Raw genomic sequence first — 24317 nt, 5'->3', positions numbered from 1 at the left:
TACAAAAGGACTAAATGCCATACCTGAATTTCCTCTGTGGCATGAACTCCAGCTTTATAGCATGTGATGAAATGAGATAAGAAGGATTTTTCTGAGCATGGTTCTCAAAGAAAAAAAAGGTTGATCTCAGTTTCAGAATATTGTCAATAAAACGTACAGAATTAGGGATCCAAAAAGCAGATTTTGAGGAACAATTTTAATGCTGGGGAACAACAGACATGCTGGCTGGCAGTTAATTGCCCCAGATGTTGTTTATAATCTGCTGAAAGAAAGCTGAAAAAAAACAGAGGAATATTCAAGCAAAGGTTTTAAAAAGAACAATTTTGAAATTGATTCTGCCTCATGCTGTATTCAGACATCCATGGCGTTAAAGGTACAACACAGATTAGCCACAAATCTTCTTGTGTCAGTAATTAAGGGAGAGGAGAGCTATCATACTGGGATGCACAAACTGCAAGTCTATACCAAAAAAGACTCATAAAGCATAGCACGCAAGATTATTTCAGTGAAAACTTAGAAAAAGGGAACAAGGAGAATTATGATGTTGTTTGTGTATGTTTTACAGTATCTTACACCTGTCCTACTGTACATCTAGTTTGCGTTCAAGAGAAAAATGTATTGCATTTCACGTTTATCGAATATGTGAACTGTAGTGTCACACTTTCGGGTGACAAATATATAAAGCTCAAGCTTTATACTGCAGCATGATCTGATAGGAAAGTCTTGTCTTTAACATAATTACCACTACTAGGCTGCCTTTCTGGAAAGACGATTGTACCTGGGAAGAATCTAAAGACCACAAATGTCTTATTTCAATAGGAATTACCACCTAAGTATTTTCCTTAGGCAGTATCAGCCGCTGAGACTTTTGTTGGTTCTTTTTGCTGGTTCTTCCCCTATTTTCTCACAGATCCCTGAGCTATCTCATAGGTTGTTATTTCTTCACAAACAGAGGAAAAACAAGAATCAGCAAACAAAGAGATAAGATAATCACTAATTTGAGTACAACTTAGTAGGGGAAAACAGTGGAAGAAGGATAATTTTTATTGCCTGTTCTTTCTTTTCTGGATTAAAAATAGTGCCCCAAAGTGTTACACTAACAACCTCACTTCCAGTTTTTATTTGGGGCACCCATCTTCTGGGAACCATTCATATTTCTGAACTTAAAACCACACATTGAGGAATGAATAGTACTCCCAGATTTAAGACATCTCTTCTGGAGATTAACCTTTTTCTGCAGCTGAACTGCTGCTGGGTTTATGACCCTACTCATAAATATTATGACCTTACTTGGAGTTGTACAATTTTTTTATCTGAAGGATTAAAAGGAGTGGCAGAGGACACTAGAAACCAGAGAGGAAGATGTTCTGGCTACCCAGATGAAACTGAATGCAGAATGAGGCTATCAAATAGGAAATAAGCAAAAATTCTGGATGCTATCAAAGAGAAAAATGTAACTGCATTGAATCTTTGGTATTTGTTGTTCTGAACAATGAAAAATGTTGAAGTGAAATTGGATTCCTGTATTGATTTAAAAATTTAGGCTTTCTGTTGCTGGATTATGGAGACCAAGAATTCTATTTCTTTTTTCTTGCTTAATGCAGAATTTGGCTTACGGACTTAGGTGTTTTGCACTCTTCTTCAAAACATTAGATACTTAATGCAACCAGCCCTACACGTGGACTAGTGCTGCTGTTACATTCTTTCAGATGGCTGAGGTGTGTGCCTACTTAAGAGTTAAAACAATCATCAAATTTGTAGTCATGAGATATCAGATTGCTGTAAATCAAACTGGAAAGTTCACTGACAGATGCTGTCATTTCCCCAGCAACATGGGGAGAATATATAGACAAAGTCTAAGCAGGCAGGAGCTCACTTTCATTCATATTCAATTAGAGGTGACATTTAAATGTGATTACCCAAGATATAAGCTATCAATATCTGAAGGCCAAGGGAAAAAATCTCTGTGAAGTTCTCAGAGACAGGATGAAAAAAGTCTATTTCAATAGATGTCAGACATGAAAGCAGAGAGATAAAAAGAAGAGAACACAATTTCTCAAAGCTGTGCAAGAATTAAAGATCAAGAAGAAAAGGGTAATCAAGATAATAAAAGAACTAACCAAACAAACAAGCAGCAGAAAGGTCAAGAAAGAGAAAGGAATACACAATCTGGCATCAGGCAGACAAGAATGCCTTAGGGATTGCATAAAAAAAGTATTTTGGCAAATGAAGAGGGATGACACCAGCTTGGAAGGGATCCAATGTGGAGTTAGAAGAGAAAGTACATCTGCTGTAGAAGTGATGCTCCGTGAGTTTAGAGATAAAGAGTTTAGAGATAAAGGGGAGGAGAGTTATGGGGCAGACAGATGGGGATTACTTCTCCAACCCACTGACATAAGCGCTGGGGCCAGCGAGGCTCTTCTGACAGCACTGCTTTTTTGCAACTGTCTGTAGAACCATTCATAGACTGCAAAGCATAAATATAGTTAAACAGTGACATAAAAAGGAATTTTTACCTGATCCCTTGGTGATTTTTCATTTCCCCTCCAGAGGGCAATGGTTTCAAAGAAAACATTTTGTTCTATGTCAGGCTGATTCCTCAGTTTGAGTCTGAATTTATTTTTCTCTTCTCTATTGATTGCAATCAGCCAGATTTAGATTGATCACAATTATATCTGCACCCTGCTGGCAATCAGTGACACCAATTCATGTCAAATTCAATTCATCAAAGATGAACATTTTCTTTGTTAAAAAATATTTGTCTGTGGAATGAATGCACCAGTCTTAAAAAGAAAGTTCTAGAATAAATAAAGTTGCCTAAATACATTGATTCTGCAGCTGCAAGCAGGCTTTAATGTTTCCATAATCCCAGATAGTAAAAACATAGACAAAATATTGTCTAAAAATTAAAATGTTCCAAGATGCAGGCTCCCAAAAGGTATCACTTGGGTATTTCTTTTTAGTTCCTTTCTACTTAAAGACAATAACTGAACACTTTGAACAAGGGATGGAACAGGAAGCTTTATACTACTTTGGTAATTAGTTTTCTCATTTCCTTTAAAAGCTGTCTTTGTAGATCCTCATATGAAAGATTAATCAGCTAAGACAAAAACAAAAGAAGATTAAAAGCTTTATCTTCCCAATCATCATTCCATTGTCATTCCTCATCCTCCCATTCACCTTCTTTCTCTGTATATTTTCTTTTTAATTTGAAGATTTTTTTAAATTCAAGCGAAAATGCTTATTTTCTCTGAGTAATTTTTGTGTTCTCAGCATACCACCAAACAGCACCCACAAGGCAAAATGAACCATAAGAACTGTCTGCCAAAGTGATTCAAAACAGAAGGGTTATCTGGGTCTTTACAAATAATGCTGCTGATCCTGTGCTCTATTGTGAATCGTTTTCAGGTATGACAACTTCTTGGCCTGACAGAGAATTTTAATCTGTTGGATAGAATTAGCCAAGCACATCTCATTCCAGCACCATTTGAATGGATTTGCCAGCTGGGCGCGGGCTAATATTAGGGTTTCTGTGATGCCTCGTGAAAGCCAGAGGGAGGAGATTGGTTTCCAAAGAAACAAACAGATCTTTAAGCAGATATATCTAAGAGATATCCCAAACTCAGTCTTAACCTGGTCTGGTAACCCCTTCTGGCAAAAAAATTAAACTTCAGCTACAGATACAAGACAGTAAAGGAGGGAAATGGAAATTCTAGTCCTGATGAGAATCCTCCTTTATTTTATTACAAATTATACACCATGTTAAAGAAAATTCCCTTATCCTGGTTTAAAAATGGCTGCTGGACAACATGCAAATTGGAGGCAATGAGATTTTCTGTGGAAAGGAATGTACAAATGCTATCAGCTGAAGGAAAATGTAAGCAGAATTTGTGGCTTTTTTTGTCTTACCATCCCAACCTTGGACGTAGAAAAGAGAGTTCAACAGTGAACAGATAAATGATGAACCAACCTACTTTTTGCAGCCATATTTTCCAGGAAAGTATCACATTTTGAAAATACCCTTTGGTTGTAAGGTCCTTTGTCAAACTGCTTTCTAAAAAAGGGATCATGTGAACTTTCATGAACCATGTTCATATGAAGGTAAGAAGAACCACGCTTGGTGCTGCTCAGCCACAAATTACCAGTGTCATGGTTTCCCTCTCTTTTTTATTTCCCAAGTAAGTAATTCTGCAGTCCACAAACATCTGTATGTCCTGCAGTGCTCCAGTTGTGTTCACTCGATGCAAAGCCCCTCATTATTGGTCAGAACAGAAACAGATGTTAATATGTTAATAGATGTTAAATGCACTTACAAGGCATTACTGCCCTGGGGAGTTTGAGCCAAAATGTGGATAGGTAAAAGGCTTTCAGACTTTCCTCTGCAGGTAACTGGGCAGGCCATACCTTAGTGTCTTAAGCCTTTTCACACAGTATGAAAAACCATAAGAACGTTATTTTGGGACTTCTACAATTAATTTTTGCATCTCGGTGTTTAGAACAGATCTGAAAGAAAACATGATATAGAGGGTACTATTATAGAAATTGTGGATTTCGCTGTGAAGAATGACAGCATTAAACGGCACAGATTTTTATATGGTTTAAATGAAAGCAAGGAGAGATGGACTAAAGCAGGTATCTCTTTAGGACTTAGTTATCTAAGAAAGCCTTTCTTTACTAGCGTGGTTACAGAGAACATTTCTTCTAATGCCTTGAGCAATGATCTAGGCAGGCTAGCCTGAAAAACCAGGGAAGTGAGTGCAGTTTGCAGCTCAAAGTCAAACTTAACTGTTGCACACTGAAAAGACGTTTCCCTGTTCCTGAAAAACACAGCCAAGAATATAAACAAGCCAGTAAAACTACTTGTAATCTCCTGTTTTCTTCATCGTTCCAGACAGTGTGTTACGGGCACCTTCTGTGCCTCAGCTTCCCAGAGGCAGGCTGGACTCTCGATGAGATTAAATACTTTTTTCTCCACACAGGCTCCAGCCTGGCTGGGGCATTCAAGCTTGGTCAAAGGACGCGGCGGCAGCAGCAGCAGGCGAACGGGGGGATGCCAAGGAGGGTGGAGGACAAAGGGCTTGCAGTGGCCCGGTAGGCCCAGCGGAGATGCAGCGGGCGGGGGGCGACAGCCGGAGCTGGGCGAGCAGGAAGGAGCGAGTGGCCAGGCGGGCGAGCCGGGTCTGCTCGGGGCACGGGGTCCCGTGCTGGTCCCGCTCGGGGGCGCAGAGAAAGCCGTGGGAGAGAGATGGGAGATGACGGCGGGAATGGACTGGACTGAAATGGGCTGCCCGGGGAGGTGATGGAGTCACCGTCCCAGGAGTGTTTAAGGAAAGACTGGCCGTGGCACTTAGTGCTAGGGTCCAGCTGACAAGGTGGTGCTCGGTCATAGGTCGGACTCGACGATCTCAGAGGTCTTTTCCAACCTACTCGATTCAGTGATTCTGCGAGGAAGGAGACACAGAAGCAGTGCACGTACCACGTGTCCAGTCCACCTGAGGGCAGCCCCAACCCGGCAGCCCCGACCGCCGCTGCGGCCCCCGAGGCAGAGCCGCGCTGCCCACCCGGCCGAGGCGACCGTGGGGCGGCCCCGCGCCTGCGCGGCGGGGCGGGGCGGTGGCGCTGGGGCGGGCGCGGGGCCGGGCCGGGCCGGGCCGGGCTGGGCGGCGGCTGCGCAGCGCTGCGGGGGCTGTGGCCGGGCGGCTCCGCGGACTGGGCGCGGGGACGCCGCGGGACGTCGGGGACTCTGAGTTCCAGTCGGCGGCCGGGCCGGAGCGGAGCGTGTCAGCGGCGGAGAGAGACGGACGGTGAGCGGAGCGCCCGTGCCCGGCGTGCGAGCAACAGGTCTCGCCGCGGAGCCGCGAGTCTCGGCTGGCCGGAGCCTCCCCCGCGGCCACGGCGCCCGCGCAGGCCCCGGGGTCCGGCCGGGCCGAGGCCGGGCGGGACGGCGGGGCATAGCCGGGCTCGGCGGCTCTCGGGGCTCGGCCCCGGTCCCCGCACCCCGCTGGCGGTGGCCCGGGCTGTACCCTGGCCGCGGGTCCCACCCGGGCGGGGCGGCCCCGGCCCCGGCCGCGGCGGCTGCAGGTGCCGGCCGCCCTGCCGGGACCGCGGGGGCCTCCCGAGAGCGGCTCCTGCAGCTTCCCTGCCGCCCTTTCTCGGGGTGCCTCCCGGGAGCTTAGGCCCAGGAGTTGTAAGAAAACCTCCCGCACTTGGCTGTGTGCTCTCTCTGCGGACTTGTAGTGGGTTGTGTACGTGTTTAAACAAGGGGGAGGGGGGAACTGTAGGCCCCCCTCCCGTGCACTTCTGATGCTCTGGCAGCTCTGTGTTTGGAAATGATTCCTCTGCGAAGTTTTTGCTTCGTATTGGTTTATGAAGCTTTGCGGAGCTAAGTTAAAGCAGGTTGAACGTGAGCGACTTGCAGCGTGTTTTACAGGCTGCAGTCGGTAGCGCACATCCCGCTTGGAGCGGCTCCGTTTGCCCAGAGCTGGAGTGGAAATGCTCTTGCGGTGCTGCCGCTTTCCTAGCGGAGGTATCGAGCCCGTGCGGTGGGAGGGAGAGACACTACAGCCAGGCAACAAAGAGCGCCGTGACTGTGAGCTTGGTGAGACAGACCGCGTGAGAAAATTAAATTAAGTTGTATTTGACCTTACTGAGATATTTATATACAAACAAAGCCTGCCTAAAATAATAATATTGTTAGATGTCTCACATGGGACAGATCCACGAAAATAACTTCATGAGGAATACTAAAAGGAGTAAATAAGTGACGTGAGAGTAATTTTTTTTTTAAATGAAGCCTCTATTGTAATTATTTAGGCATACACTATATCCATAGCTCACTGAACAGAGCAAAATACTTCCATTCTAGATACATGATGATATATAGCTGACTGCAGTCAGGCTTCTAACAAGTGACTGATAGTGATCTTTTATGTGTTTGCTGCTTCTTTTGCCTATGCCTTAAACGGATCTCTCTGCCCTCTTTGACGATTGAGGTGTTTTTCATGAATTTGTAAAAAAATGAGGAACCTTTGTATTGTCTTCAGGCATGTGAGTCTGCAAGCTTTTGGTTTTGACGTGTTGTCCAAATTTTCACAGTACATTATTTTTTCTTATGATCATATTAGAGCTGTTATTACAACATCTGAATGCCAAACAATTTAGAGTCTGGCTGGATGATACACATGTAAACTCTTTTCCAACATGCTGTGCTTAAAAAAAAATCCAGTATTTTACACATTAAAAGCTTAATTAATGGTTAGCATTGTAGACACTTTTAACAAGGCATCAAAAATAGCGTTTTGAAGCAGTGTTGTAGGATGGTACATTTAATTATCATTATTGTTAATAAAGCAATAGAGATTTAAATGTTAGTCCGTGGTCACAGAACTCTTTTTTGAGTATTTTTTTCAGAGTTTACATTCGTCCAATGTGTGTCATATTACCTCGCAATGTGTGGAATAACAGTGGATGGTGATGTTTTTCTGTATAGAGTTAGCTGTTGGTAAAGATTGTAATTTTGCTTAGTTTTTATTGAATTTCTTCTCAAAAGTTCTGGACTTAGAAGTGTGCATCAAAATATTTATCAGTAGACTGATATATCTGGCTTAGGAATCTGCAGGAATTACTTATGACCTTTGAGGGGTGACAGGCATCTTTAATTACCACAACAGTACGTGATAAAGAACCATGGAAAATGCAATGCAGAGGTTGGGATTCATACCAAGAGTTATGGGTACAGAAAACTTAATGTAGTCTGAAGTTTATGTGCATCCATATATTGACCCTTGTTTATAATTACATTTGTTGTAATGGAAAGATTAAATTTTCCTAATACTTCATTTGCTGCTTTAATTAGAATCTCCTGCTATACTTGAAAGTTGCAGGCTTTTAAAAAACCTACAGCATTTTTAGATGCAAATTCTATTATGTCTCTTCAAAGACTGGATCTTAACATCCGAAGTTAACTGTTTTAACTGTTTCAGCTACTGTTTTTTTTCTCAGTTTGTACTTTGAAGTGTATTCCTTTTACCGTGTTAGGCTTTTAGAATGCTGAAGGCTAAAATTTCAAACAGTGTGCTACTTCCTAGATAGCAGGATCTGTGTTTGTATTCATGTGCCACGTTTAAAATTTTTAAATGTTTAGCAACTGACATTTTTAAAGTACTTTCTCAGTCACTGTTGCAGAAATGCTCAACATTACGGTATTTGGAAAACTAATTACTGCCTTGATCATGCATTTGAAAACCTCAAGACGTTTTGTAAATATTAATTAAATACTGCTCTATTGTTTTCATTTTATTAATGGGCAAAGAAAGGCATTTGTGTATTTGAAAACGTTTGCAGTATGTCTGTGGTAGAAAACTCGGTGGAAACAATTTAAGTGGTGGTTTAAAATCAGGTCTGCTGGCAGAGTTGCTTTTCTGGTGTAGTTGTCTACCTTGGAGCTTTATTCAATACAGTAGTTCTGACAACAGGGGCACTTTATGTACACATCCTCTTTCCTTCATTCCCAATACAGCTAGATAAGCTAGACAAAATGTCTTAGTGTAGTTCAAGCTAAAATATGAAGCAGAAGAAAGAGGAAATTATAACTAATTAAATTTACATCTCAGACTATTTTAAATTAAGCTTTTGTTTGTTTTTTTTAATGGGAGGAGATCAGCTGTATATGTCTGTTGATAAAGACTTGTTTTATAATGCTGTCTAATTGCACACTAAGACAGCTGTGTGGGAAGAAAAAAATGCTGTAACTCTCAAAGGCTGCAGTGGTTAAATTAGAAAGCAAACACAGATACCATCAGTAATGCACACTTCTAAAAGGAATGCCCCAATTCTGTGAAGACCTAATCTTGCACACTTCTCTTTTGGCAGAAAAAGGATGCAATGTTGCATTTCCTTAAAGATGTGGAAATTATTTTGAGTACCTACCCAGCATATTGAGATTTGGATTCAAATCCTTCTACTCTTTAGGGGAGCTGCCAATTCCCAAAAGGAATACCTTAACTGCTAGACCAGTGGGTGTTTGGTTTGATTCTTGAGGAGTAGTAGTCATTTAGGAAGGGAGTGAATATGTAGCCCAGGGACTTGCTTGATCAAGTACAAAATAATTATATGGATTCAGGTCTTCTTTCCTTCTTACAGACAAAGTGTTGAAAGAATAAAGGAAAGAGATTTTTCTTGGGGGTGTTTTTTTTTCCCTAGCATGGTGTGAAATTTTGAATACTTAAATCTCTGATCTTTATGTTTGTTCTTATCTGACTCGGCCAGTTCCTACTCAAGTTGAATATTAAATATCTGAACAGTACCTGTAACACTTCCTTTTCATTTTAGAGCAGGTCTTGGTTGTTTATTTGTGGGTTGTGGAGTCAAGTAGGTGGCATGGCATTTATGTTCCCTTGTGGATCTAGTTCTGCTTTGTTCTAAGACGCCAAATAATTAGATATAGAAATGTAATTGTTTCAACATACCTGTGATTATTATCTGCTATAATAGGGCTGGTCAGTGACTTGTGTTTCCTTAAATTATTTGCCTGTTGCATCATGTATCTATTCTAGTTCTGGCAGTAATTGTTTTCTAAAAAAAAATAATGAATAAGAAATAGCTAATAGTTTTGTTTGAACATTTTTAATACTTGCTTTTGCCTCTAGTGTTCCATTGTTAAAATTTCAATTCTATGGTTGGAGAAAAGGCTCGTCTATTGATACATGTGACAAGACAGCTCATGGTCTTTAGAGTCTGAATTTGCTATAATTTATGAGCATAGACAGTAAACTCCTCATGTCCTACAGAGGTCTAACAAAACAATCGATGTTAAATAGAAAATCTGGGAAAATATAGCTTTTTTTAAGAAATAGAAGATAGAAACCAAACCACAATTTTCATTCTTGTACCAGGATGCATCTTCTGGGGAAGCTGTTTTAGGTTATGTGTGGTTATTTGGCTGTAACAAATAATTCAGAAGACTCTCAAATGTGGGAGTTTTTCTGGGGAAAAGCAGTTTAAAACGAGGCATGATTTCTGGCAAGGATATATTAGAAGTGATAGGACAGTTAAGAGGTCCTTTACAAAAGGTATTAGGAGCGCTCAAGTGTGGTAATAGTCAATGTGTTAGCATCTAAATCAACCTGGGTACCTGCATCAACTGAATAGCGTGAATTGTCTTGTGTGAAGTTGTTCAGTGGTTTCTTCAAGCCCTCTAGAAAGCTGAATTCAGTAAAACCATAAACCTTTGATAACTGGGAAGTGCCAGTGCAACCTCAGCATCTGCTCTTTGACCTGGTGATGGTGCTGGGAGGTGGCTGGTATGCATTCCGAGTCTGTTTCCAGACTTTAATTTAAAAGTCAGGAAGGAGAGCTGGAAAAGTATTCATTTAGGTACCAGTAGTTTTGAGTGGAGTTCAGAGTACGAATGTGTGAGCTCAAAGGAGGACAATGCATGCTAGTACCTGAAGGAGTCAATTCTCATTTTAACAGTATATTGTGAAGAGTATGCGAGCTGTGTGATGTCATAGGAGTGAGTTGTGTATACTAAAGAGGAATGAAACTTTAAAGAGCTTATCTGAAGGTAGATGAAATATAACTGACATTATGTCATGGTAAAAACACTGTTGAGAGAAATTACTTAGCTTTTGAGGTTTTCTGGAGCCAAATTTTGATCTTGATTTGGGTGGCAGAGAAATCAGCACGGTCAGCTCTCTGAATATTCAGGTAAAAACCTAAGTGTTTTCTTAGATCTCAAACCTGAATATTCAAGTGTAAACCCAAGTGTTTTCTTAACTGAGATGATCTTTACAATTAAGGTCAGTGGAGGTGGTATGTTTTGGTAATGTCTTGGCTGTTAGTCACTTATTTAGAAATCACTGGTTTTTAGTGTGGCAGAGGAGAAAACTAGGGAGGGAAGCAAGTTTGTCTGCATGGTGTTTGTGGTACTGAGTTAAATTCTTTACTGTCACAGATACCATGGCAACTTTTTCTTTTGAATGTGATGCCTTTGTGTATAAAGCTGAGGCCTCACCTTAATATCAGATCATGCAGTGTTCCTGCAATGTTGTGGTTGAGAGCTTGTGATTGCCCTTGTTTGTCTTGTTTTATCAAATTGCCATTTACTTGTCAGCTACTGTTAATTAAACTTAAGAGAGATTAATTATAGGTTAATTCAGTGTACCTTGGCTAAGGTAATTAAAGTTGCTTTTGTAGAAAAACTGTGTTATAGATAACTGCTTTGTGCATTGTAGAAAACTGCAAGTCTTGTATTGGCTAACAGAGCATGTTGCTAATTCCTCTGGTATGTCTCGTTTTCTACATGTTCTGCCATCTCTGAAAGCAAAGCTCAAGCCTTTGGGTTAAATGTGGAGATTGGAAATGGGTGAGGGTTTGGATTGCATAGGTTTGTATGATATTGATTGCACTTCTTACAGATGTTTATAGTTGTTTTCAGAGAACTAATCTCTTCTTCCCAATGTCTGAAAGGCTGTGTGATGTCAGCAGAGAAACTTAGTCCTCTCTTACTGGGACAGTGGAGCATTAGTGGACATCACGTGCTTTCGCAGAATCAGTTCCTCTAGGATCAAGTGGTGATGGAATTGTTTAGTGGCACTAGGCAATGACATTTACATTTTGTTTGAGTGGTATTAAAAGTCCTCAAATGCAAGATAGAAGGAAATTGGTTTAAAATGGAACTGGGTACATGTATTTAAAGGTGGTGATTGTTGTACAAGAGTTAAAACCAACATTAAACAAACTCTTACCATTTAATTTTGTTTCAGTAATCAAGATAAGTTCTAAATTAGTAACCTAATTACTTACAGGCAGGAATTAGCACAGTGTCTTAGTGTAAAGTGAGGTAAAAGCTGATCAGCTCAACATTGTCCTCTTGGGCTGACTGACTAAAATGACTTGCTAGCCTCACCGTATTGGTTTAGTGGAATAGTCTGTTTCACATATTTATGTTTTTAAGAGTATAAACAGCACTAAAAATCCATTTGAGCCTAAGTTCTTGTTAGATTTGTAGACTCTTTCAATGGAATTATCAATTTAATTCTTTCGTGTTCAGAGAATATTAACTTGGTGTGTGTTGTGATCTTCTCTCAAGATTTTAGCTATTGTCATAAACACTTCTGGTGAAGTGTGTTCCTTCAAGCTGATATAATGAAGGCCAGCTAGAACTCTATAGAGGCAAGTTGCTTGGCTTCCGTGGAAAGAGAGCAGCAGTTTGAGGATTCTGCAGTCAGGTAGACTCTTTTCTGCTTTCAGCCTACTTAGATTTCTTCTTTCTTCATTAGCTCATCAAGCAAGATGTAAATAGTAAAGACTGAAAGTGTATCCCAAGAAAAGCTAAGAAGTGAAAAAGTAAATGTCACTTGTACTTCCTCCCAAAAGATAAAATATTGAGGATGATTTTAAGATAACAGCTGAAAAGCTATTCAGCTAAGGTCTGGTTATTGTTATGTATTTTGTAGGTCATTTATTTCTTTAGGCTTTTGTTCATTTTGAAGTATGGAGAAGTCAAAATAATATGCAATGGAGAGCTATTTTTTCTTGACTGAAAAAAGAGAACCCAGCACCTAATAATATATTTTGAAGCAGCAGTGAAGAGTTGGTTTTGGCTTAAAGCTTATGAAGTAATTTTTAGGTTAAATGCTAATTTTTTGTGTCTATTTATTGAGACTAGTACACTTACTGCAATTAGGGATTAGTCTTAGGATCACTTTTGAAGAGTCATGATATATTGTTTTTCCATAGGTCTTTCCTGATTTAATGTGAACTTATATTTCTGACCATGCGTTTTTGGCCCCTTTTTCGTCTTCTTGCATTCTTTCCTTCTGCAGACCTTCAAACATGAGTGAGTCTGTTCTCTCTGCTTAGGGAAGATGAGCAAAACTGGGAGGGAAGCGAAGGTTCTGTGTGTTGGATCACACTACTTCTCTTTCTTTTGGGAAGAAGGACAAGTGACGTTTACTTTGTCAATTCCTACGTTTCCTTGGGATGCACTTAATGAAATTTGTCCTGTGAAAATGTGGTAGGTTATCTCAACTAGATGCTGTGCTGCACTGGGCTACAAGATTGTAAAGAGCTTGGTTTGGTTTCAAAAAGGGGAGAATGAAGAACTGGAATAACTGAACAATATTAACAAAACAATACTACAATATAATAATGTCAAAACTGTGGACTCCTTTCTGCTAAAATGTCATGGATGAGTCTGTTGATGGCTTAGCTTTGATCAGCAGTAGGGCCTTCTGTTATAAATTCATCTGTATGATGCTGGACTTGGAATCAGCATGATGTACTTGCTTGAGAAAGCAGCCGTAGAATTTAAATACCTCAGTTAAAGTTGAGACGGGATGATCTGCAGAAATTAAGTTAGACCTGCTTATGATGCGCCAACCTCTTTTTTGAAGCCTTCTGTAGTAGGGAAGTATTAAATATTTGCGTATATGTTCTTTAAAATTTAACAACTTGAGTTGCACACTTGAATTTATATATACTTTATCCCCTAAGCCAGTTTTTGACCTCTGTTGGTTAGAACTTCATACAGTTTCTCCTTATGTCAATATTTTTGAAGCCTTTTCTGTACAAATATTTAATGAATGCAGCTGCATACCTAAATGGTTGGGTAGTAAATGTAGACTGGTTTGTGTTCCCTCTTAAGTGCATACTCTTGTCAAGTCTTAGAAAGATATGTAATGCTGTTCATTTGATACTATGTGTGTTAGTGCTCCCTAAAACTTACGTAGTTGGGACTTCTTGTGATAATTAAAATTCCATACAAATCTTTAGTTCTTGATTTCTTAAAGCTAATTTGAAATTGAATATTCAGCCTTTAAAGTACTTAACGTGATTAATCATTGCCTGTTAAACTTATTTACAAATTGTTCGACAGTTCACATTGTGTTTCTGATACTTTCTGGTGAGATTGTGTTTTTTATTCTTGGATGGATTTGTGAGGATTGGCTCAGCTAATTCCTTCTACTTTAGAAGAAATTTAGATTGCAGCTACAGCTCTGGGGAATCCTAGATTTTGTGTCAGTTTTTGACCTTTTCCTGCTCAACTCCTCTGCTCTAGTTCATTTGCAGAATTAACAAGTGCTTGTTCCTCAGTCATTATGGTTCATGATGTGATATCTGAAGCAAACTGCCATGACAGTCTTAACAATGAAGTGGCTGAGGTGGCAGCACATGTTCCCTCCTGACAGTTCTACTTTTGGGATCAGTGACTTCTGATGGCCGCAGCCTACAGCTGAGGATAGTAACTTAATCTGCTACAACAAGATTTGCTAGAGCTTGTCTATCAGCATCTTTAATTTAAGCTTGCTGTTCTTTTAGTTCAGCCTCATTTTAAGTCTTATTTTTTTCTTTCTTTGAAAAAAAAAAACCACAAGGAGAAATAATAATTGACCTTATTTTATGGTCTCTTCACAACAAATTCCATGTTAAACTTGTGACTTCTACTTTGAGAAACCCATAAGTAGCATATTATTGCTGACCATTACACTGTTTCAGGTATCATGGATTCGTATGTTGTTATTTTAGTATATTCATGCAGGTATATTTCTGAACATTTTTGTTTAGCAGGTATACCATGCAGAAATGCACTGCATCCGTTTAATGTACAGGACCACGGGGTGTACAGAACTGAAAGCCAGATAATGACAGCAGTAAAAAGTGTGAGACCTGTTACTCTTAAGACTGAAATGTTGTGCATGGGAGCTGTGTGCATGGGTGCTCTAAAGTTTAGAGGAATAAGAAAGTGTTAAAAGTATGTTTATGGATTTAGCTTGCTGAAACTTAAAGTTCTCTAATAAATACCCCTTGTTTGTATTCAGAATTCCAGAACTTGGTCTTGAAAGAGCATAGGTGCATACTTAGAATGATTTGAGTTAGTGGAGCATGAAGGTATTCATAAATCTCACTGACCTCAAATAATAGATTCTGATTTCAGTACCTAATTTGTAACATTATTTTTTCACTCTAACTCAGCATATTTTTAATCTGTGAACAATAAGTAAATATATGGAAAAAATACTGTTTCTTTACATGAATTCAGAATTCGTCAAGAACAAAAAGGTTATGAATGCCAGTCCTCTTCTCTAGATAAAACTGACTAAAGAGTTTTTTAATATAAAATGTGAGCTGGCTTCAGGTAGAAAATACATCTTAGACAAGTATCTTCCAGTGAATTGGTCAGTTGGAAAAAAGGATGTGAAGCTTTCGGTTCAAGTTTCAAAACACCTGGAAGTGATGGACCACCTGTGGGATACATAAAACTTACCCAACCATGGGATACCTAAACCTTTCTAATTTTGCTTTATTATTTCTGCTTTGCAAAAATAAATTTTGTTATGTCAAGCACTGTAGCCTCGGTAGTGGTGGAACAAAATTCTCTGCCTGCATTGCTGAGATGATTTACAGTCTCTGGGGACCAAAAAACTACAACTACACTCCAATACTTTAAGTGAGATATTATTAACAGAATGTCTCTGCTAAACAGATATGTTCCTAAGAATATAATAATTGATTTGATTTAAAAAGTTGTCAGTTTCTGCAGCTTTGAAGCAAAAATCACAGACTTGAAAAAAATTGAATTCATTGTTGTAAATATTGGGTGTCCTGTCTAATTAGTCTGTTTCCACTGATAATCATCAATGACTGCTGCATTGATTGTTTTGAAAATTTCAAATGGATTTATAGCCCATCCTAAACTGCATTGTAGTAAGTGTGAAAGTGACAGTTTGAAGTGACAAAACAAATAATGGATAACAGGTAATGTACATCCCAAAATTAGTTTTTTTCCTTAGTAGCCGAAGGTGAAAAGTAACAATAAAGTGTAGAAATTTCATCAAGACACTGTGAAAATCACATCTATCTGCTCTGATTTGCCTCACTTATACTGTTGGTTGATTCAGCACTAAGGATTAAACCCAGTGACCAGAATTGCTAGTTGGTTATTCCAAGTGTAGAATCACAGAACGTGCTGTGTTGGAAGGGACCCACAGGGATCATTGAGTCCAGCTCCTGGCCCTGTACAGGACACCCCAAGAGTCACACCCTGTGTCAAGAGCATTGTCCAAATGCTGCTTGAACTCTGTCAGGCTGGTGCTGTGACTGCTTCCCTGGGGAGCCTGTTCCAGTGCCCAGCCACCTTTGGGGCGAAGAGCCTTTTCCTAAAATTCAACCTAAACCTCCCCTGATGCAGCTTCATGCCATTTCCTTGGGTTCTTCATTGGTGACCAGAGAAGAGATCAGTACCTACCCTTCTATGTGAACAGTGCTGCAGCTCTACTCAGGTAGTCAGTGTTTTTCCCATGTTATTTGAAAAAGTGGCTATTGCTCTCTATGCTCTGGTTCCAGACAGGATGGTAAAGTCACCGTAGTGTTCCTGGCTTGTTCAGAAAAATTATCTGGATGTTCTTGGTCTGTTCGGTTCTCCCATCTCTGATAAATTCTTGGTGTTAAATGCTTCCTTTGGGCAAGAACCTGTGTTCTCACTGTGCAAAACTATAAAGGGTATTCCTACAACCTTGCCTTTGTTTCCTGTTATCACACAGCATGCATGTAACAAGTGTTCAGAAGGGGTGCTGAAAAAGAAAGTAATATGCAGAGCTGTTAGTGAACAACCTCTGTCTGTAAGGCTTTAGGACAATATGAGAGGAGCTGCTTTCGAGCAAGGGACTGGTGCTGTTCACAGTGTATCTACTGGGTTACAGGTTGGGCTAACCTGTTGGACTTTTCAGTGAGATATTATTAACAACTAATACTGCTTCACATTTCTGCTAACCTCTCATGAGGAGCTCTAAGCCACAAAGATTTACTTTTGTTCCTTTGGATGAATGGTACAAAACTGAGTATCTACCATTACTTCTGGCACTTTCGTACTATGACAAACTATTTCCCAAACTGATTTTACTTGCCTTGTATATGGCATTCCAAATCTCAGTTAAAATTCTTTGCTAGAGGTATTTTCAGTCTACCAGACTGTGCCTGAAAGACCATATTCAGTGGCTTCATAATTAGACTCTTTGCTGTCTCTAAAAACAACAGTCGCATCTTCTAGTGAATAAAGAAGGAATTCAAGCTTTGTGCCCGGACAAAACCTGTCACCTAGCCAGGACCCTGCAGAGCCATACTGCCTGATGCACTGATATGCCAGGGAGGGAGCAGTCTGTTTTCTGAGAGCCCTGTTCTCTATACTTGTGATTAAAATGTAGGTGACTGAGATAATAAGTTGTCAAGAACTTGGAGTGCCTAATTAGCACAGCAGAGACAGAAATTAAATTTATCATGGTTTATTAATTTTAGGCCATTGCTGTTTGTGCTGGACCCAAGAACTTCACCATGTAATTTAATTGTAGTCCTCTAAACTTGTATCTGCAGATTTTGCTGTTATGCAGTTTCCCAGAAATATCTCTATTGCAAATTTATTTTTTTTTCCAGACATTATACTGAGTGGTCCTTTGAAAATTTGCTAAAAGGCTGTTTTTAACTGACCTGTGGTCATGGCAGTCCTCCTCATACTCTTGCCTCTGTGGTGAAAAAAATTTACTGAGGTCCTGACATGTCTCCCTTTGACATGGGGGATGAAGGGAGCCAGTAACATTGTTCTCATAATGCTATTTAGCTGCTATAGCTGTGTGATAGCTTGACTAAAATCATGTTCTTGTATTTGCATGTCTTTTCCAGTTCATGTAACTATTTGGTTCATTTTGTGCATTGCCCTTCATTACTTTTGTAAGCAAACCACTTTTTTGGTCTTAACTTTTGTCAAATAGCCTTTTAATTAAAAATGAATTATTTAACTCCTGTAGGCTGTTCCTTATCTGTACATCTCTTTGTGTATTTTTTTGTTTCATGTGTAAATCATGTCGTGTCTCTCTAATTTACACTACTGGTCTTTAGACAGTACTGGTTCTTTTAAGATGAGCAAAACCTATTCTGGGTGTATGGTCTACTCTACAATTTAACTTTGAAAAATCTGTAATTCATCAAAAATTGCAGTCATTTTGGTGATGGAGAGAGACCACTGTTTTATATGCAGATGATCTCATGATCTCAGAGCTTTTTGCTACTGAGAATGGTAGATACCTTTCTCTTTGGTTTGTTTTCTGCCACTTTATTCTGATAAGCTGGCTGTTGTGCATTGTGATATAAGGTGGAGGATGTCTCCATGTTGCAGAATAATATCTTAAGTTCAAGTGGGGAAACTGGTAGGAGGATGTAGCTTGATTGCTCTGAAACATGGATATACGTACTTGATGAGGGATAGGTGGTGTATACTGCTGCATCTTGAAGTTTTTCAGCTGTGCTGCTCCAGTGCATTGTGGGAATTTACTGTTGTGAAGTCTTGAAAAAAGTATGTTTAGGAAACTGTAGTCTTCTGTTTTAGTTGGTCAAAGCTCTTCAAATTGCTAGGCAAGAGAAGGACCAAATATTTGCAAACTTTACAGTGACAAATGTACATAATGTAGCGACTAGAGTGCTTGCAGCCTGTCAGATGCCATGGTTAGGGTCAGGATAAACCTGCCTGTCTCTTCGGATGACTGCAGTGAAGGCCTAAGATTGGTCTGTGGTGGATCTGGTGCTTCACAGTGGTATTAGGTGTTCTGTCTTCTAATTTTGCTGCTTTTTCCTGTTGCTCACAAGATATATGCACCAGACTGGGTGGTTATAATTTCTACATACATAACCCTTTCGGTTTACTTTTCATCACATTTCATATACCAGAATCAAAGAAAATATGCTTGCTTTCTATCTACTCTTCTGTCATAGAGAGAAAACACAGTTTATCTCTTCCAGTGGACCATAACTTTCACTCTTTACTGTTACCATTTGGCTGACCTCTTTGATCTGAAAAACTTTGTGTAAAGACAGTGGCAGCTTCCCAAGCAGCATACAGCAATGCTGATATTGGCCCTAAGCCCCATATCTAGTTAGTGTTCTTGCTGTCTGTTCTGTCATCTTAGCCTTGCTCCTTGACAATGGATTCTGCTTTTTATACAAGCAGGGAATTTGGAGTACTTTGACTTTGCTGTTGGTTTGATTATTGCTGGAATGGATAATTACTCTGGATTCTCCTTATATCATTTAGTTCTAGACTCCCCCCTTTTTTTCTCCCAATTTTTGTTCTCTACGTTTTCATTCCTTTCTCTGGTTTTTCTCAGGAAAAAACAAGGTGGGTCCTCCTTAGCATTCATATTGTATACAGCTTCTGGTAGTAGTCTGGAGCAGCAATTGACGCCAAGATGCCTGGTTTTGCAATAGGCCAAGACTGACAATTTTGTGTCAAAAGTGCTGAGAGTATTTCCAGGTGTTCTGACTTTCATTGATGGTGTATGCCATCATTTATGGTATGTTTTTGCAATCAGTCTGTCTCAGGCTGACTTCATAATTGTAACAGTGTTTTCCAGAATGTTTCAGTGTCGTGGTGCAAATTGCAGTCTTGTACTTTGACTAGTGTTAAGTTGCTGATTTGTCTCCACCTCTAGAGGAAGACATCCGTCTGTGTGGTCTCAGCATGAGGGCAGCGTCCAGGCTTCTCATTTTGCTGAAGGGTTTACAAAGTAATACTTTCACTCAAAAGTTGATACTATTACAGTTATGTAAAGATGATTTTAATTAGGGATGCCCAGAATGTTATGGTTCTTTTTATTCAAAGTATTAGTTTAGTAAAACAGTCAAAGACTAATTTACAGAAGACTGTTCTTTAAACCAAAGAACTGCCAAATATGTTGCTAACACTCTCAGATAAGCTTAATTAGGGAAATTTGGCTCTGACTTCTGAATTTAATAGTAGTTTGTGTTCAGTTGGACGGCATTTGTGTTCTTATGAAGCTTCAACTTTCTAATAAGTGTGTTCCAAAGGAGTCTATGCTCTGGTGGTTCTGGAATGTTAAGACACTGTTACTTCAAGTGGCTATAAATGAGAGAGTTTACAGTTTATGTCTTTGGGGTTATTTTGGGACACTGAGTTCTTACATTCTGATTCAGAAGGGCCTGATGGCTAAGCTATAAATATTGGGTAATAAAATGCTGTGATGCTTTCTTTAGAGAGATTTATCAGGTGTGTTGGTGTAGTGCATGTATATGTGTTTGCATCACAGGTATGTATAACTTGTACAAACTTAATCTCTAGGTATTTGTTTAAGGGGTTGAGTGTGTGATAGAGTCTTCTGGGTATTGCTCAATAACCTTTTTGAATATATTCTTAATGTTTCCTGCCCTTTTGTAATGCAAAGATATCCTGCATTCATGAGTTGAAAGCATTCTTACGTCTCTTCCCATTTTCTTGTTAAAAAATACCTCAGTTGCTGAGATCTGACATTAGCACCAGGAGGAAATCTTTCCTTAAGAGAAGTTTCCTTATCTTGCATCCATTTTTTATTTTAACTTAGCTTAAGTTTACTTAACTTTATTTTAATTTAACTTAATTTTTGTGCACACTCACTTCAGTGAAAAGTCATGTCCTAATAACTTACCTCTCTTACACTTTTCTATTGAGAAATAGAAACTTGTTTCAGGTGACAAAGTAAAAATTTGTGAAAGATAAAGTGAGGACAATCAGTGAATTTTGAATTTGCACATAAAACTAGGGAATTGTATTGTGATTTCCAATTTCTCTTGCTGTTAACATTTTCTTTACTATTGTTAATGTTAACATTTTCTTTTCAACAGTGGGTCATAGTAGGTAATATGAGTTTATGGAACCAGTTTTAATTGTCAGACACTTCTGCGTTCTAGCTACGTGGCAAAATGTATGTTTAGTTTAGGTTTTTAGGGGTGTTGGTTTGTTGGTTTTTTTAACAAGCAATTGTGTATATGTTATTATAACAAGTGTAAAGTACAGATTAACATACATTTCACTGTTTATCTGTTTCATTGGCAGAGAATATTAAGCATGACTGAGATTTTTTTTTAGTAAAAACCAAAGCTCATTATTCATCTTTCAACTCATGAGTTGGGTGGGAAAAAATGGCTTTAAAGATGCTACCAAAGAAAAAAAACATTTTAAACAAAGTTTATAGCACTATTGTTTGAAGAGTCATCTTCAGTTTGATTAGTATAACAGTTGAGAAGAAAAACTTCCTTAAGTTCAAATGATGTGTTGGAAGTTCATTACTCTAAAAGATTCACTCCATGATCCTAAGCAAAGAAAGGTTTCTGCTCATTCCACTTTCCTAAGTCTTGAAATTTTGTTCCTTAACGTGATTTGAGAGTTCTGAGGAGGGACTTATGTCACTTAGCTTGTCAGTGGTTTTCCCTGGCTTCCACAGTCATGTTTAATATCTTCATTCAACAGCTCAAGTGATGACACAGTTTTCTGGACAGGATTATTGCACCATTAGACACTAAAAAATTTGTCTGGCGTCATGTAGAAAGGAGTCTTACATTCCTGTGAATTTGTCCCAAATTTCTAATGTTTTCTTAATGAAAAGAACACATGCTTTAACGAAGTTTCAGAAACTGAATGGTCATTCTTTGATTTAGGAAAAGCTCTGCATTCGGTTAGGTACTTGAATTCACTTAGCAGAAATGAGTTTGTTCCTGTCAGGATTTTATTTTGATTTATGTAACAGATTGCTAACATTAGGCCCAAGAGTCCACTTAGATTTAATAGGAAAGGGTGAGACTGTTTTTATAAGGTACAGAAGGTCTCTAATGTTATGTCTTTTTAGCCCTGTGAAGTTTTCTTATGTGTTTTTATTATGAAGTCTAGTAATGTAGGTTATTTATAGAGTATTTGATTTTCACATCCTATAGTGAAATTTTGGTCATACTTCACATAAAATATTTTTCTGCACATTTTCAGTGCGGCGTGTGTTTTAAGTTACTGCATGGTGTAGGTATGTACAACAGGTTTCCCTTATAGTGTGACCCAGGAATCAGCATGAGTTCCTTGGTCATGCTTGGCATTACTCCTGCAAGTTTATAAGTTCATTGTGATAAGTACTGGGAAAGGTGTTTTGTAGTTTTTGTCCATTCCTAAGTGGTCATCCATATATGAATTCTGTTGTATGCCTGAGGTACTACTTTTGTTTGTATTAGTGTTTGACCAGTAAGTGTACTGTTTAATCAGTAGGTGGTCTGTTTAATGCCTTCTGCTGCAGAAAATTAAGATCTGTGTTATTGCTGTCCTTTATAAAAGAAGGGGGAGGGGGGAAGCTCTTGCTTCTGAGTTGTGGATTATACTACTTACATAAAGATAGAGAATACTAGTGAGTATCGTCAAGTAATGAATGTGCAGAGATGTTCAGATACTGAACTCACCATGTTAAACACTAGGGTGATTAATTTACCATTTTTATTTGGGAGGAAATATGCTCAAAAATAAATGTAAATTTTGTGGTGCTTTACACCCACAGTGTTTGAGCGTGCTTTTTAAGAGAAAGCAATACTTCCCTTTCAACTGCCCTGTTTACCTCATCAGGAAGATATGCAAATGGTTGTAGGTGTGTGGTTGCTTTTCTGTGGTGTTTTTTTTTTTGGTGGTATTTTGTTTTTGTGGGTTGTTTTTTGTTTTTTTTTTTTTTTTTTTGATTGTTTGTTTTTTTGGTAGATTTTGTTTGGGCTGTTTAGGATGAAAAGAATCAGTAGGTGTTGGTGAGATTTTTTGTGGGAGGTGAGGAGAACTCAGAATATGGTCCCATAAGATGCAGTCCTGTCTGGACTTGTCTCCCTGCTGTCAGGGCTAGGAGTTTGTACTTGTCTTTATTCTTACCTCTTTACCTCCTGGTTTCAAAACATGTGCTCCAGACCCTTATGCCAATCTTGTCACCTTTCAGATTATTGTGAACTGTTCTGGCGTGCCAATTTGACCAAAACCAACCAAACAAAAGTATTTTGTGACATTCTGCAATCTTGTTGAATTGAAATGGCTTGGTGACAGATTTGACAGGCTTCAAAACTGTCAGAGAAGGTAATGGCTGTGCAACCCAAAAGTGGAGAGCATAAGGGAGCAGTCAAGAGCAAGAGTAATGAGACTGCAGGTCTTTGGCAGCTGCAAAGTAGCACAGCTTAACAGTCCAAGGAATCATACTGACAGTCTCTTTTTTGGTTCTTGTCATAAATTCATGAACTACTGATTGTGTTTGGAAGGCTGCAGAAGTAGGGCACACTTGAAAGCCTAGGCAGCTTTGTTCTTTTCTAGCAGTTGGCAGTTAGTTATGCACAAACATATGAATTATGTGAGTTCCCTGAAAAAATTACTGTAGTGTTTGCAAATACTAAGTAATGTGACTGACAGTGTAAAGAAACTACAGTACTGCAAATTCTCAGCAGTTTTTTCAGCCTGCAAAATGTTGAGTTTTGACTTTGCCATTTGTATTCTCAGAACTGAGAAGCATCCCAGCAGATTTCATGGACCTGAATTTGGTTGAGCATAATCCTCTGGAATCTTCAACTGTCCCCCATTGATTGGTTCATTAGAGGATACATTTGCCGTAGTTATCCGTTGCACTTGGCCTGGCTGAGGAGAGTTTCTTTCTTCCATAGTACCAAGGGCTTCTGTCATTTATGTCTAGCAGGGCATTTCATCATACTAGTAATACTGAAATGGCTAAAAACATTCATACACACTCCCATGGCTTGTACACCTTGCTTACAGTTCCCTTCAGAAAAATCAACTACAGATTATGCTAATTAGACAAAGAAAACCATACACCCATGAAGAAAAAATACTTCTGGAAGAAAATTTTTAAAATTATGCAGCATTTTTTAGGGATTAGCTCAGTGAAACTGTCACCACCATCTCAGATGAATTTAGGAATGAAAGTCTTGTGACATCAGAGATCTGAGTACTTAAAATAGTTTGTGCACTGGGTTTTTTCCCTATAAATAATGAGAGAAGAGCTCAAATGGAATGTGGTTGTTCTGAGTTTGTGGTGTGTGATTGTGAGTCCTGTGAAGCTGAGAGAATAATTGTATAATTTTGTGATTGATGTCCTGTTTTTCAGAATGTCAATTTTTAGAAGTCTCAACCTATTTTTGTGGTCAGAAAAATAGTCAGAAGATCCTTATCCCCTTTGCCCCCACATACCTGTGAATAACATAGTGACACAGCTAATCAGGTTATATCATTGGGGATCATTTAAAAAAAGCTTTTAAAATCATCCCTGACACGCATCCAGTTAATCTTGAAAAATAGAGTTGAAAAGAGAGCCTGAGGAGGATGGCCACATGAAAGAAGCTAGCACATGTATCTTGGTTACATAATGTTGTAAGGTTTTGCTTTTTTGAACTTCCAAAGCCTATAGGCTCAGTTATTCATATGATTGAGCCTATAGCTCAATCATGTAAAATAAAAGACAGTCTTGGTCCCAGTATCATCT

The 24317-nt window shown here is 39.1% G+C and overlaps 1 protein-coding gene across 2 annotated transcripts in view; it reads left to right on the top strand.

The window, feature by feature from the left end:
* Positions 1–5681: 5681 nt before the first annotated feature.
* Positions 5682–24317, top strand: part of MPP5 (membrane palmitoylated protein 5) — a 55536-nt gene continuing 36900 nt past the window's right edge. For both annotated transcript variants that reach the window (XM_030948656.1, XM_030948657.1), the window contains exon 1: positions 5682–5804. The gene's annotated coding sequence lies outside the window, so the exon portion shown is untranslated. The remainder of the gene's footprint in view (positions 5805–24317) is intronic.

Source organism: Camarhynchus parvulus, chromosome 5, assembly GCF_901933205.1.
Source record: "Camarhynchus parvulus chromosome 5, STF_HiC, whole genome shotgun sequence".
Lineage (NCBI taxonomy): Eukaryota > Metazoa > Chordata > Aves > Passeriformes > Thraupidae > Camarhynchus > Camarhynchus parvulus.
This window is presented reverse-complemented; position numbering and strand designations above follow the sequence as displayed.